This window comes from Lolium perenne, chromosome 1 (genome assembly GCF_019359855.2).
Source record: "Lolium perenne isolate Kyuss_39 chromosome 1, Kyuss_2.0, whole genome shotgun sequence".
Taxonomy (NCBI): Eukaryota; Viridiplantae; Streptophyta; class Magnoliopsida; order Poales; family Poaceae; genus Lolium; species Lolium perenne.
The window spans coordinates 136,630,474-136,645,145 of NC_067244.2; positions in this window are offsets into that span (position 1 = coordinate 136,630,474).

The window sequence follows — 14,672 nt, forward strand, 5'->3', positions numbered from 1 at the left end:
TAGAAAGAATGCAAGTAAATTATCTATCCAGGATTTAGCTTTTCTAGCTGCTGCATTGCAAGGTAATAAGACCTACAATTTAGGTGCTTTGATAGCCTATAGACTTGCTACTAACCGTGAGAAGGGCGGAATTTGTGGAGGTCTCATTGCCTCTCGTTTATTAACTATGCATGGTGTAGAACCTCACAATCTTGATATTCAGCTTCCCATAGAGAAACTTGACATAGTCTCCATGATTAAACATGAATTTGTTTCTGATTCGTCTAATTTGGGTAGCCTGTCTTACAAGATAACATTTTACAAGAAAACTTGGAGAACAACTAAGAAAACTGAAAAACTAGTAGGATTGCCTGCACCTGTTCTATTTAACCTTGATTTCAGGCAGGATTGGTCAGTCACGGAAGGTGCACTGAATGCATACATAGAGGGAGGAGGCCATCATGCAAGAGACAACACGGAGGAGGCCGAGGAACACCTCGACTCATCATCCGATGCAGCAAGTTCTTCGCATCAACATTTTGGGCATGTGGAGCCTCCACCCTTTTCTTCTGCACCAGGACCTCACTATGACTACGCCATGTATGACCCACCGGCGTGGAACAGCGACCCTTGCTGGGGTTGAACTCCACTTAGACCAAAAGCCTAACCTTGGGGGGAGGTATACCGGCATCACTCATTCTTTGCATATTATGGTTGCTGGATACTTGTATATACTTGTTTAGTTTCTTTAAGTGGTTTTCTAATAAGAGGGAGATGATATTTGGGGAAGTGCTGCCTGAAAACAGATTCTGGACTGTTACCAAAAAAATTCTCAAAAATAGCCAGAACGTTATTTTGCGAAGCCAATTTTTGTTCTCGTTCCCCAGGTTGTTATCTAACTTTCATTAGTTGAACACTTTTCGATTTGAGCAGCGGAAGAATTTCTTAAAAATCGATTACTGTACTGCTGTCAAGTTTGACGAATTCCTGCTACTTTGTGTTTATGCGACTCTTCTAGTTTTCATTTTCCTGTTTTTGCTTTGTTTCTTTCCTAAAACACAAAAAGACCAAAAATATTTCTGCTGTTTCTCTTCACCATTTGTTTATTTTGGTTTCTTGCTTTTATTTTGCTTTATTTGCTATCGTTGGTTTGCTATAAGAAAATCCAAAAAGATTTTGCTTTGTTTGCTTGTTTCCTTTTGTTCTTGTTCCCAATTCGAAAACACCAAAAATATTTGCTGTTCTTCTTTGGTTTTGTAAAGTTCATTATGAGTTAAATGGTCTTCGGTGGCTGGAGCGTGGTTTTCATTCCATATTATTCAAGCTACACAAGTGAAAGGAAATAATGACGATCTACGACAATTGGACTGTGGTGAGAGGCTGGTATGAACCCTATTTGTTTTCATTTTTGTACATATACTCATCCATGTGAGCATGCTTAGTTGGTTCATGTGAGGTATATGTCATTTAAGAAAGTCTAGTAGTTCATGATCTCTCATGTTTAGCTCCAATTTATTAATATGAGTAGCATGTCATGGATGTTTGCTTGCATTGTTTTATTCATAAATAGGTATGGCATTGTGGTATCCTCCTCTGAATATTCATTTGAATTGACTTGGCACATGCTCACGCATGCATATGACTGAACAAAAGTCAATTAAGCCTCGATGATTTACTTTGCTTCAAAGTTCTTGTATCACTTTTATGCCTCCGTTAATTTATTTTGCCGCAAGCATGATTATGACAGTGACTGCTCTGTTGATTTGTCGCTCCCCAGTCTATTGCTAGCCTTCACTTGTACTGAGCGGGAACGCTGCTCGTGCTTCCAAACCCCTGAAAACCAAGTTGTTCCAAAGTGTCCACCATAAATACCTATGCATGGCATTTCAAACAATTCCAAGTAAATTCTCATGCGCTACCTTTAAACTTTCAAAATGCTTCTCAATTTGTGTAAATATTTTATAGCTCATGAGGAAGTATGTGGTGTTTATCTTTCAACCTTTTCATTTACTTTTGACGGACTTTCATAATAAGAGCTGGCAACGGGGTGCCCAGCCCCAATTAATAACTTCATTAATAATTCTCTTCACATGTTTGGCTCTGAGTCATCAGTAAGCAACTTAATTTTGCAAATAGACACTCCTCCATGGTATGAGATTGATGGAAGGCACCCGAGGATTCGGTTAGCCCTGGCTTGTGTAAGAAAAGGTTGGGGGGAGTGTCACTCATAATAAAAACTAAAGTACATGTGTAAACAAAAGAGAAGAGGGATGATCTACCTTGCTGGTAGAAATGACGTCCTTCATGGGAGCCGCTCTTGAAAGTCTGGTTGGCAAGGTAGTTGGTGTACCCATTACCATTCGTTGACAACAACAAACACCTCTCAAAATAATTTTACTCCTGTTTTAAAAATGAAAAGCTCTAGCGCATGTTAATCCCTGCTTCCCTCTGCGAAGGGTCAATCTTTTACTTTCATGTTGTGTCACCATCCTTTCTTTGAGTACTTTCTTGAGAGCACAACTGTCATTCTTAGTATAATATGCTTGTCCCAAAATATGATTGACTGTGGTATAAGTTTGATGCTTTTATCTTTGATAATCTCTATTTCTAGTCTTTCTATGAACCTCAGAGGTGCCTGAGCATTTATGTTTTGCTGATCAAATACGGGCAAGCGAGATACCACTTTATCATACTCTTTTATGAACATTGCAATCCTGCTAATAGACATGATTCATGATGCTTATTATTAATTTGTTGGTACCTTTCCATGACTGACATAGCTATTAGATGATCTTATTTGCATGTATCTTATTATGAATTGCTTAAGCACTTTTCCATGTCATGAGAATATTTACATCATATGAGCATGCTTGAGGACAAGCAATAAGCTAAGCTTGGGGGGAGTTGATACGTCCAAAACGTATCTACTTTCCCGAACACTTTTGCTATTGTTATGCCTCTAATTTGTGTATTTTGGATACAACTAACACGGACTAACGCTGTTTTCAGCAGAATTGCTCTGGTGTCTCGTTTTTGTGCAAAAATCCAACTTTCAGGAAAATCCCCGGAATTTATGTCGAAGGTCTTATTTTTCCAGAAGAATTACGGAGCCAGAAGGGCAAGCCAGGTGGAGGCCCGAGGGCCCCACACACTAGGCCGACGCGGCCCAGGAGGGGGGCGCGCCGCCCTACTGTGTGGCCCCCTCGGCTGGCCTCCGACGCCCTCCTCTGTACTACTTAAAGGTTTCGATCTAAAAACGCTAGGCAGGAAGTCGAAGTCGCGAGAAACCTCCCAGTACACCGCCACCGTCGCGAAACTCCATCTCGGGACCAGAAACTCCGTTCTGGCACTCCGCCGGGACGGGGAATTGGAGGAGATCATCACCATCATCACCAACGACGCCTCTCCATTGACCAGCAATGTTTCCCCCATCCATGTGTGAGTAATTCCCCTGCTGTAGGCTGAAGGGGATGGTAGGGATTGGATGAGATTGGTCATGTAATAGCATAAGATTGTTAGGGCATAGTGCCTAGTGTCCGTAATTGGTACTTTGATGATATTGTTGCAACTTGTTATGCTTAATGCTTGTCACTAGGGGCCGAGTGCCATGATCTCAGATCTGAACATGTTATTGTTTCATCATGATATGCATTGTTTTATGATCTTACCTGCAAGTTGTATACACATGTCGCTGTCCAGAACCCGAGGCCCCGAAGTGACAGAAATCGGGACAACCGGAGGGGATGGCAGTGATGTGAGGATCACATGTGTTCACGGAGTGTTAATGCTTTGCTCTGGTACTTTATTAAAAGGAGTGCCTTAATATCCAGTAGATTCCCTAGAGGCCCGGCTGCCACCGGCTGGTAGGACAAAAGATGTTGTGCAAGTTTCTCATTGCGAGCACGTACGACTATATACGGAACACATGCCTATGGATTGCTTTGTACTTGGACACCGTTTTATTATTATCTACAAATGCCCTGCTTAGATTGTTACATGAGTTTCTCTCATCCATGCAACGCCCGTCATCCATCCCTGTGCCTACAGTATTTTAATCCTGTTTCATCGTAATCACTACTGCTGTCTCTGTTACTCTGCTGCTGTTATTTCACTACTGCTACTGCTATAAACTGTTACTACTGATAAAATCTTGCGAGCAAGTCTGTTTCCAGGTGCAGCTGAATTGACAACTCCGCTGTTAAGGCTTTCAAGTATTCTTTGTCTCCCCTTGTGTCGAATCAATAAATTGGGTTTTACTTCCCGCGAAGACTGTTGCGATCCCCTATACTTGTGGGTCATCAATCATCATCACATTACTTAGAGCCCGATCGAGATACATATATAGTGGCAAGTGTCAAATGTTTTGCATATAACTCTTAATTCATACAAAATTCACAATTTAGAGATACAAAGTAGTCTTCTTCCGGTTCCTCCTTTGCTCCCTCATCTCTACCCACCAGGCTCGCTTGCATCGGGGTCTTCATCCAGTTCCTACTATGATGAAAATGGAAGAAAGTGAGACCAACAAGTCCGATGCACAAGAGAAATGGAATAAATGCCTCATACATTGTTGGTCAACACAAATATTAACATTCAGGGATGGTGTAAGTGAGACCAAGTCCGATGCACAAGAGATTGATATTTGTGCTATCTTACCAGGCTCACTTACGCCACCCCCAAGTGTACGGTGACCAAACATTTTAATCATCGGCATTTTGAAAATACCAAAGCAAATGGAATGACAAAATGGAATAAGTGCCTCATACATTGTTGGTCAACACAAATATTAACATTCAGGGATGGCGTAAGTGAGACCAAGTCCGATGCACAAGAGATTTATATTTGTGCTATCTTACCAGGCTCACTTACGCCATCCCCAAGTGTACGGTGACCAAACATTTTAATCATCGGCATTTTGAAAATACCAAAGCAAATAGAATGACAAAATGGAATAAGTGCCTCATACATTGTTGGTCAACACAAATACTATGGTCAGAAACCATAGTTGCAGTATAGACCGCAGTATACTTTGCAGAAGGGCCCCCTTTGCCCGGCCGCCGTTCCGTGAACGGGTCCTTGACGACACAACAACGCCGATCTGCCTCTCCGGCGCAGAACCACACCGGTCCCAGCCGCCTCCCTTGCGGCCACAAGGGAGGCGGCTTGGACTGGCGTGGTTCTGCACCGGAGAGGCAGGTCGGCGTTGTTGTCTCGTCAAGGACTCGTTCACGGAACGGCGGCTCGGGAAAGGGGGGCCCGTCTACAAAGTATATTGCGGCGTATAGGTGACCAAACATTCTAATCATCGGCACTAAAATGGAAGAAAGAGCCAAGTGGTATCTCAACTAGATATCATATGCCTCATACTTTGTTGGTCGAAAGAAATATTAACATTCCGGGATGGGGTCAGTGAGGCCAGGTAGGATGCACAAGAGATTGATATTTGTGCCATCGCACCAGGCTCACTGGCCCCACCCCAGAGTGTACAAGTGACCAAACAATTTAATCATCGGCACTAAAATGGAAGAAAGGCCAATGCAATTAAGAAGTAGCTAGTATGAACTAAATGGAATGCCTCATACTTTGTTGGTCGAAACAAATATTAACATCCGGTGACGTGGGCATTACCCTTCAGGTAACCGACATTGCCCTATCCTGTATTGATTAGTTGGAGGCCCATGAAGACACCTGGAGGCAAGATGGGCCACCTGGGCGGCGCACCAGAGGAATCCTTGACGGGCAAGACAAAGAAGCAGCCGAACAAGGAAAGATTAGATCCAAAACTATTGTAAACCTAGTCGTACTCGGTTAGACCTCTTGAGACCTGGCCTCCTATATAAAGGTCAGGAGAGGGGCTGTCGAGGGACAGAATCAATCGTAGCAACCGTAGCCACCAGAAAATCTAGAGCTAGGTCGCCGTAGCACTTAGCCCCTCGACGAGATCTCAGCCGAACTATTCAGCACCCCATTGTAACCCATTATCATCATAATCAAGAACAGACAGGCAGGACGTAAGGGTTTTACCTCATCGAGGGATCCCGAACCTGGGTAAATCGCTCTCCCCGCTTGTCTGTGAACCGATGTCTCGTGTCAGCTTGCAGGATTCCGCTAACCCTAAGCCCCAAACGGAGGGCATTGCCGAGGAGTACCCTCGACATTTGGCGCCGTCTGTGGGAACCCTGTCGGCACATCGGTGGAGCCCGTCATGTCATCAGCAGCTTCATCAACACCATCATCGTCTCATCTGGGAAGCCTGATTCGTTTCGGCTCCTATGAATTCACCCCGCACAGCGATTCATCTCGCTCGACCTTTTCCGATCTGCAAGGCAACATGGAGATGACCTTCGGGAGCATCCACTACAACGTCAATTCGGAAGGAATCCTTCGGCTGCTGGAATCACCCATCTCCAGATCGACGAGCCCGAGCGCGTCGTCATCACTCGACCTTTCGGCTGGCCTAACAAGCCCGTCGAGTTCGCCTGCGCCTTCGGCTCCCCGTTCGGCATCCTCCATGTCGGTCGGATCCGACGATCCTGCGTCCTCGGAGCTAACCTCGTACTACTGCATGAACTGTGATACCAGACACGGGCTGGGATCGAGCGACACACCGTTCATCTGCAATTCCCATTATTCATCGGGAGAGGACAAAATCGATAGCATCGCTCGAGGAGACACCCGAAGAGCGGCGCCCCACCAAGTTTATGTTGCTAACAGGGGAGACGGAGATCGCGCCCCCCGTTCCAGCAGGCGAGCTAGCTTTGAGAACAGCGCCAGCAACAACAACAGCGACCACACCATCGCAGAGGAGGAGTGGGCAGCAGCCAAGGCAGCCGTGCTTAACAACACGCCACTTCCGGCAGGAACCACGGTTGGCACTCTCGATGCTTACCGCTCCATATTGGAGAAAAATCGGGAGCGACTATCCAAGGAACAAGCCACCCTCGAGAGACGCCTATCCGCGGCAGACCGGTCCAGCGAGCGACGAAGGGGCTCGCAAGGAAGCGCCTCTCGAAGTACTCACGGAGGAGGCAAACATCGATCAAGAATGTCCAGGCTCTCGGAAGACGATGCTAGAGAAATAACATCAAATCTGACCAAGTCCTTCATGACCACAGACACCGCGGGCATGCCACGACCAAAGACCGTCGCGGGAGCAACCGCCAATCTCGCTGCATACCTCATCAATCAGCGCCCCGAAGGTTCCATGGCTCAAGCCCACCGAGGTTCCCTAGAAAGTCTCGCGATATTGGGAGACAATCTGGTCCCAAGAAAGGACAAGACCACGTTACAAGTTAGTGTCTCAAAACACCATGCGAGAGATGCTCGGGATGAAATTACTCAGAGTAGGATCGACAAAGCGAGGCGGCGACGCGCCGCCAGAGAGGAACACGACAGTGATTCTTCGGATGAGAGCCAGGAGAACGACGACAAGCTTAGGGGAGCCGATTGTTTAAGCTACAAAATTCGGGAGGCGATGCCACCCAGGAAGTTCAAACCCACCCCTACCGACGCCGCCAAGTAAGATGGGCAGCAGGAGCCGAGATCCTGGATAGAGGATTATCTACAGACAGTGATTCTGCAAAAAGGCAACCAGATAGCAGCAATGCAGTGCCTGCAGCTTTACCTAAAGGACTCAGCGCGAGCCTGGCTAAGAGGTCTGCCGAAGGGTTCCATCAAGTCATGGGACGACCTAGTAGAAGCCTTCGTCGCCAACTTTCAAGCAACGTACAAAAGGCCCGTCGGGATCGAAGAGTTACGGCATTGTCAGGAAAAGCAGAAGGAGTCGATGCGCGCATACATCGGGAGATTCACCAAGCTCCTGAACGCTGCAAAAGACGTATCTGTCGACAGAGAAATCGACGCCTTCAGCGATGGCACCCGACGTGAAAGCTATATAGAAGAACTCGGACGCAAGAAGCCGAAAACCATAACCAAGTTAATGGAAATCGCCAACAGCTGGGCCGATGGCGAAGACAACATTCGAAAGCCACGACAGCGCAGCGATGACGAAGATGATGACCAGCCGAAGCATGATTCGGGTGGTCGAAGGGATCGTAACAAGAGAAGGAAGAACCGCAGCTATGATGACAACAACTTGGTAGCCGCAGGGTACTCTGATCGGCAGGACGATCGGTACGATGACAGGCGAGATGATCAACAGGATGGTAATCAGAACAACTCTGGGAACCGTGGCAACTATAAACCACGACAACAGAGAACCCCCGAACTACCCTACGCTGAGCAGATCAACGCCCCCTGCTACCTGCATTCGTATACCGATTCCAAGGATGGTAAAATAAAGTCCAGCCACCTGCTCAGGGACTGTCGGCAGTTCATCAATATGCATAAACTCATCCAGCAGGCAGGCCAGCAACAGCTACCACCACCATCACCACCACCACCCCCACCGCAACACCAGATCCAGCAAGCTCAACCTCATCAACCCAACGAGGCATTTCCACCACCACGTGGGCAGATGAGTATGATCCACAGGACATGTGTTTCAAGGAGAGAAATGAAGAAGCTTGATACGTCTCCAACGTATCGATAATTTCTTATGTTCCATGCTTGTTTTATGACATTACTTACATGTTTTGTTCACACTTTATGTCATTATTATGCATTTTCTGGAACTAACCTATTGACAAGATGCCGAAGTGCCAGTTCATGTTTTCTGCTGTTTTTGGTTTCAGAAATCCTAGTAAGGAAATATTCTCGGAATTGGACGAAATCAACGCCCAGCATCTTATAATTCCACGAAGCTTCCAGAACACCCGAGAGGCACCAGAGGAGGGCCACAGGGGGCCCACACGTGTGGCCGGCGCGGCCAAGAGGGGGGCCACGCCCCCCTATTGTGTGGCGGCTCCGTAACCCCTCCGACTCCGCCTCTTCGCCTATAAGAAGCCCCCTGACCTAAATCTTCGAGACGAATAAGCCACGGTACGAGAAACCTTCCAGAGCCGCCGCCATCGCGAAGCCAAGATCTGGGGGACAGAAGTCTCTGTTCCGGCACGCCGCCGGGACGGGGAAGTGCCCCCGGAAGGCATCTCCATCGACACCACCGCCATCTTCATCACCGCTGCTGTCTCCCATGAGGAGGGAGTAGTTCTCCATCGAGGCTAAGGGCTGTACCGGTAGCTATGTGGTTAATCTCTCTCCTATGTACTTCAATACAATGATCTCATGAGCTGCCTTACATGATTGAGATTCATATGAGCTTTGTATCACTATTAATCTATGTGCTACTCTAGTGATGTTATTAAAGTACTCTATTCCTCCTCCATGATGTAATGGTGACAGTGTGTGAATCATGTAGTACTTGGCGTAGTTTATGATTGTGATCTCTTGTAGATTATGAAGTTAACTATTACTATGATGGTATTGATGTGATCTATTCCTCCTTTCATAGCTTGATGGTGACAGTGTGCATGCTATGTTAGTACTTGGTATAATTGTGTTGGTATATCATGCACTCTAAGGTTATTTAAATATGAACATCGAATGTTGTGGAGCTTGTTAACTCCGGCATTGAGGTGCTCTTGTAGCCCTACACAATTAGTGGTATTCATCATCCAACAAGAGAGTGTAGAGTGGTTTTATTATGTGATCAATGTTGAGAGTGTCCACTAGTGAAAGTATGATCCCTAGGCCTTGTTTCCAAATACTGCAATCATCGCTTGTTTACTGTTTTACTGCATCTTTACTTCCTGCAATATTACCACCATCAACTGCACGCCAGCAAGCTATTTTCTGGCGCCGTTACTACTGCTCATATTCATTCATACCACCTGTATTTCACTATCTCTTCGCCGAACTAGTGCACCTATACATCTGACAAGTGTATTAGGTGTGTTGGGGACACAAGAGACTTCTTGTATCGTGATTGCAGGGTTGCTTGAGAGGGATATCTTTGACCTCTTCCTCCCTGAGTTCGATAAACCTTGGGTGATCCACTTAAGGGAAAACTTGCTGCTGTTCTACAAACCTCTGCTCTTGGAGGCCCAACACTGTCTACAGGAAAAGGAGTGTGCGTAGATATCAAGCTCACCCGAGAAATCAACCTGGCAGAAAGCATCATGGCGAACATCCCTGAGTATGTCGAGTGGTCGTCTCAGAACATCACGTTCAGCCGAACGGATCACCCGATAACTATACCAAAACCAGGACACGCTGCCCTAGTGGTCGAAGCGCAGATAGGAGGATTCAAGATGAGCAAAGTCTTCATGGACGGAGGAAGTGTACTCAATCTGATATTCCTTGACACAATCAAGAGTATGGGGATCACCATGAGAATGCTAGAAGAATCAGACACCCGCTTCCATGGATCCTCCCTACTTCACCAGCGTACTCTCTTGGCAAAGCGTACCTGAACGTCGTCTTTGGCAAACCCGACAATTTCAGGAAGGAGAAGATCGAGTTCGAAGTCGTGAACTGGGAGTCGCAGTATCACGCTATACTTGGGAGGCCAGCTTATGCCAAGTTCATGGCTGTACCGCACTACGCATACCTCAAGCTCAAAATGCCTGGGAACAACGGGACAAACATTACAGTCTATGGAAGTTTCTCACGCTCGGACAATTGTGATCGGGACTTTCAGAGGATTGCTGCTAAGTTTGGCCTGAGGCAGGAAATTGCTGACCTTCCGCCGAAGACCTCGTCACGTAGTATTAAGGAAGAAGAACACATTAGAGGAGCAAAGAAGAAGTTAGCCGACCTCGCCCTTGAAGCTCCGGCAGTACAAACTTCGGCAGCCCAAGTTTCGGCAGCAAAAGCTTCAGCAGTTGACGATACAGAAGATATAGGAGGCAGCAAGACACTGACAATCGCTGCCCAGATCCCTGGCGAAGTCGGCGACGCTTCAAAAAACACGAACACGGTGACCAAGACAGAAGATGAGAAGAACCCCTTCAATACTTAAGCAATCTACTAGCATTTAGTTTCATTTTCCTTTCCAAACAGGGCTTCCCATTTTTTCGCACTTTAGTCCCGCGTTTTTTATTAATAAGAACTCAAGTTTCGATTCCTTGAAAAGCTTTGCAGTTGACCGGAGCACCTAAACCGCATCTTTGTAAACCTTGGCAAACAATGGTCCAACACAGTACGCGGCAAGGGATCGTGCTCCGAAAAATGCCTCTACGAGTGCTACAGGATGCAAAACAAATAAGGACATTAACATTTCCCTCTGCTATAGATGCCTCTACGAGCGCCGTAAATAGCAAGAGTCCGGAAGTACACATCAACACAACCCACGTTCGATATTTTGCTTACGGAAATATCAAGGAACAACGGGTTCACCGGCAGTCATTACACCCGAATAATTCGGGAATGGCTGTCGAAGCATACATCGGTTGAAGGCAAAGTTGCGCATACAACGGGATTAGCAAAACCCGCAACACGAGCTGATCGCTCAAAAGATTTGCCGACCAACGAAATACATACACGACTAAACGAGCAATTAAGATTTGCTCCATCAAAATTTGCCAACGGCATCAACATGGTAAAAACTAGTTGATACCCCGCGCGTTGCAGCGGAAATTAGAGATGATTTACAAATATGAAGGAAAGAGCATATATGGGTTGCACTCTGCAATGCATGATCATGCGGATGATAAATATTGGCTGATGAGTGCGCGACTTGCAAACATCAGGGTTGCATAAACTTGACCAGAAAATAACTCATGAATGTGTGGTCATGCGAATGAAAGGCTTGCAAATATTAAATGAAGATAGTGCAGATCAATTTTTTAGATATATAATCAATCATTTTAATTTTTATAATTGTGATCAATCTTGCCAAACAATTTTTATTTTAAATTTTGGATGCAATGTGCGTAAAAAAAATACATAACTTCATTCTCATGAAGTCCTTGAATTCTCCCACCTCATATAGTTATCCACCTTCATGAAATAAATATAGATCATTATAGATTTGCCTAAGCTTAGTAAAGCCAATATAGCATAAACAGAAAGAGAATAGTTTCGAGGAGTAATAAACCGATCATGAAAATACTGCATTTGTGTGTAATTGACTCGATAGATTAGGAGTATAATAGAAGACGCAAGACTTCCAACTAAGTGGAGCATTGGCCTACAAATTTTACACGCATCAAATTAGATGTTACAATATACATTTTGCTTGAAAGGAAATCACCAGTTCCCTCTTCTAGCTGCTCTGAAGACCGTGGTCGTATTTCTCTCATAACAATCAACTGTAGCTACTGTGGAGAGCCACGTAGGAATTTGAAGGTCACTCCATTCATTTGCATGTCGCATACAAAGTGATCTTTATATAACTAGCAATGGCTGGGCGCGGCGGCACGCCGCGCCTATGCCGTGGCTAACTGATGGCAATGTGTGAGATGGCATGAATATGTCACTTACATTGTGGTCCAATTAACTTGCATATGGATAAAAGTTGCCGGCGGAGATATATTACTGCCGAGACCGTGATTGACAATATGGAAGAACATGGTCAATTATTTGTATAATGAACCTGATCAACCAAAATGGTCTGGCTACCATACTTGGAAGTTTTTGCAGTGAACTTAGTGTGTGAGATAGAAAAGGTAGATATTTACATTGGCTCACAACCACGCTTCTATCCTACGGAAAAATCTGTTACCATATGTGCAAGATATCCCTTTTATAGAGAACCAAATAAAAAAAAGTAAAAGAATGGCGAAGTAATCGAAAGGGAGTAACATCTTAAGTTGAAATAGACTACATGTCCACCACCTATCAATTTGTTAGCTAATACATTGTTTCGTACCAATGAAGGAACTGGATAATAGTTCCAAGCTTAGTTACCAGTCCTAATTCAGAATTTCGTATCAACCAAAGCATGCAGTTGTTCCACTATGATCTTTATATAAACCAAAAATGACAAGGAAAAATTACTGCAACCTTCGATGTTCGTAGAAACTACGCAATGAGATGCTAAAAAAAAGGAGGAATATCATTATAGACATTGAAACATGTTCATAGTTCCGAAATGGTATTTAGCAATATAGTTACGGAAGTTGCTAGATTTTTTGGTGTCACACTCAAAATGTTGTTGTGGATGCCATGTATCTATACGACAAACCATGGACCCCGAGAACAATTTAGGATCAGAAAAATTGTAAGAGAAATAAGCTATTAGTGTTAATTAACAGTATATAATATATAAGAAAGAAGATTGTCTTGGCTCTAGTGCTATATTTGGACACCAATACCAATCGCAATTATTTGCATCGCCATAAAGAAGTTTTATACCAACATCCTTTTCATGCTAGAAATGAGTTTGCTCACCTCACCGGCATCATAGCACTGCATTTCAATTATTGTGGATGGCTCCTACTACTGGATTAGAATACCAGCCACTTAGAAAATAATATATCATGGTATCGAATTACTCTAGTCACGAGTGATAGTTAGCTAGTCAATGCAAGATTGATGTGTGGTCAAACTCATTATTTTGAAATAAATTATACCACATCCAGAATGACAAACATACTTAGCTTGATAAATATACAAGATGATAACTCACCTCATGAGCAGTGGATGTCAGCCAAAAAAAGAAAGAACAGAGCTTTTAGCTTAGGAAGATAAGGACGCAGATTAAGAACCATAATAAGGGCAATATTATAATCAATAATTCACTAATCGTGAATAAAAGAATGTTCTCTCTTACACTATCCTATGAGCTGATTTTTAGAGCAGCCAAATTAATCAATAGACTGGAAAGGAAGTCAACAAAGTTTCAGCATGCAAAGAAGTTATTTCATATTATAGAAACTGGAACTAATATGAGAGCACTAAAGCTTAGCAAGATCCGATTGCTATACGGCATTTTGAAACTTTGCAGATCCATGTCGAAAAAAGAATTTTGTGACCTGCTCGGTACAAAATGTGCCCAATGTCCTTTAAAAGCAAACCCATTTTTTTAATATGCAGAAGTAAATTATTTCACATTACAAAAAACAGAACTTCACATTACAAGAAACAGAACCCATCCGTGAACAGCAAAGCTAAGCAAGATCTGATTGCTATCTAGAAGAATTATGCATACCCACATGTAAAATGGGAAAAAAATTGTCAAGATGGTGAAGAAGCAGCCTCCCACAAAAGGAATGCATTAGTAGAATTGTCAGTATTATGAATATTATACATTTTGGCATTTCTAGTAAACGTGAAAATGTAGCATTGCATTGGTCAGGTTCAATAAATATCTTTCTCCAACCAGTTAGAGTGCGCATAAAGAAATAAACACCTTGATATTAGTCACCATCTTGGTTTTTTTTGTGCAGCAAAGAAAATCCACACAAGGGAAAGATCACTAAGCCAAAGTAAATAAAATCAATCACACTGCACCTGACTATATATTGCATCTAGGCATGCTGAAAATGTTGGATGAGTTACCAAGAAAATGTGATAACCACTGATCATTCCACTAAAATGATTATTTTTGTTACTGGGGCTCTGCATGAATAGTGAAAGAGATAAATATAAATTGCATGATTTTTTTGTTATTGTGGCCCTGCATTAATAGTGAAAGAGATAAATATAATTGCATTATCTATGGAACACTACATTAATATCTTCTCAGATAACGTATAATAGTTCACCTTGCAAAGATGATCAATCTGATTAAGCTTAACATTAGGCAGAGATAATGCAACAGACATGTCTGTTTCTGCTAATTTCAGAAGAAA